Consider the following 2,500-nt stretch of genomic DNA (forward strand, 5'->3'; position numbering starts at 1 on the left):
CGACGATCGTAACTTGTTGGATACAAATGTATCCGATGTATGTACGTCGTCCCTCTCTGATCTACGGTACGTGGACCGACCCAAGATGCACACGATAATTTTAGCTGACTTCATGCCGAAAAGTCGTTCACGTCATGCATCGGTATGGCTTTAAATCGCGCCCTAAAGTCGTTCACGTCATGCATCGGTATCTTAAATCGAGCCGAAAAGTCGGCTCACGTCATGCATCGGCGTCTTTTTTTTGTGCCACCGATGCATGACGTGAACGACCCTAGGGCGCGATTTAAAGCCATACCGATGCATGACGTGAACGACTTTTCGGCTCGATTTAAGATACCGATGCATGACGTGAACGACTTTACGGCGCGATTTAAGATACCGATGCATGACGTGAACGACTTTACGGCGCGATTTAAGATACCGATGCATGACGTGAACGACTTTACGGCGCGATTTAAAGCTATACCGATGCATGACGTAAACAAGATCACACCGATGCAGCACGTTAACATTAAAGCCCGCCTAATCCGATCGATGGAGGCCGTCTCGAGTGTCCAACTTGCTCACAAGAGCCGAGAAACAAACCGATGCATCACGTAGACAAGATCGTACCGAATGTTAACACAATCCAGAAGGAAATAATCTTAGATGAATATCGATTCTGATTATTGATTTTTCTTCCGCGATATTGATAGAAGACATCTGAATGAATTTCGAATTAATTCCGAAATCAAAAAAATATTTTCAATAAATTTTTTTTTCTAGAGTACCTCGGTCTTTTCTATTTTTTTCCAAGTTTCGTACGTCAATCAACATACATCCCAGAAAAAATCATCTCTCTAACTATCCTGGTTCAAAAGTTGTATCGGAACATTTCACGTCGAAAAAGAACATAGGCGAAAAAGGACGTGAACATTATTCCTTATAAAAACCAAACCCGACCATGGATTTTGATTCTGATTGTTGATTATCGCTATTAGAACACATTAGGAGGCAACCAAATCAAATTTGAGAAAATTCCACGATCAGAAAATTTTTTTCGAAAAAAAAAAAAAAATTCGAGAACACCTCGGTCATGGCAAGTTATTTCCCACAATCCATTCCCCAATCAACGTACATCCCAGAAAAAATCATCTCTCTAACTATCCTGGTTCAAAAGTTGTATCGGAACATTTTCACGTCGAAAATATATCTCTAAGTCCAGACCGATGCACCACGTAATCTCGGGCAGACCGATGCACAACGTAAATGACGATCGGGACCGGGGCGATCGGTCGTATCTGACACCGCCGGCTCGGTTCTAACATCGTCAATGAGTCGGGGTTGAAAAAAAGGACGTGAACATTATTCCTTATAAAAACCAAACCCGACCATGGATTTTGATTCTGATTGTTGATTATCGCTATTAGAACACATTAGGAGGCAACCAAATCAAATTTGAGAAAATTCCACGATCAGAAAATTTTTTTCGAAAAAAAAAAAAAAATTCGAGGACACCTCGGTCATGGCAAGTTATTTTCCACAATCCATTCCCCAATCGACGTACATCACAGAAAAAATCATCTCTCTAACTATCCTGGTTCAAAAGTTGTATCGGAACATTTTCACGTCGAAAATATATCTCTAAGTCCAGACCGATGCACCACGTAATCTCGGGCAGACCGATGCACAACGTAAATGACGATCGGGACCGGGGCGATCGGTCGTATCTGACACCGCCGGCTCGGTTCTAACATCGTCAATGAGTCGGGGTTGAAAAAAAGGACGTGAACATTTTTCCTTATAAAAATCAAACCCGATCATGGATTTTGATTCTGATTGTTGATTATCGCTATTAGAACATATAAGGAGGCAACCAAATCAAATTTGAGAAAATTCCACGATCAGAAAATTTTTTTCGAAAAAAAAAAAAAATCGTAATCACCTCGGTCATGGCGAGTTATTTTCCGTATTTCATTCCACAATCAACGTACAACATAGAAGAAATCATCTCTCTAACTATCCTGGTTCAAAAGTTGTATCGGAACATTTTCACGTCGAAAATATATCTCTAAGTCCAGACCGATGCAGAACGTAAACTCGATCATACCGATGCTTCACGTAATCTCGATCTTACCGATGCACAACGTAAACTAGATCACACCGATGCAGAACGTAAACTCGATCTCACCGATGCACCACGTGAACTGGATCTTACCGATGCAGAACGTGAATTGGATCTTACCGATGCACCACGTAAACTCGATCTTACCGATGCACCACGTAATCTCGATCTTACCGATGCACCACGTGAACTGGATCTTACCGATGCAGAACGTGAACTCGATCTTACCGATGCACCACGTAAACTAGGGCTGACCGATGCATCACGTAAACGACGATCGAGAGGCGCGAAAGGACGTGAACGTTTTTCATTATAAAAATTGAAATAAATGATAAATAATGATTCTGATTGTTGATTATCGTTTTTAATATGCATTAGTAGGCAACCAAATGAAAT

This window comes from Harmonia axyridis, chromosome X (genome assembly GCF_914767665.1).
Source record: "Harmonia axyridis chromosome X, icHarAxyr1.1, whole genome shotgun sequence".
In the NCBI taxonomy this organism is placed as follows: Eukaryota; Metazoa; Arthropoda; class Insecta; order Coleoptera; family Coccinellidae; genus Harmonia; species Harmonia axyridis.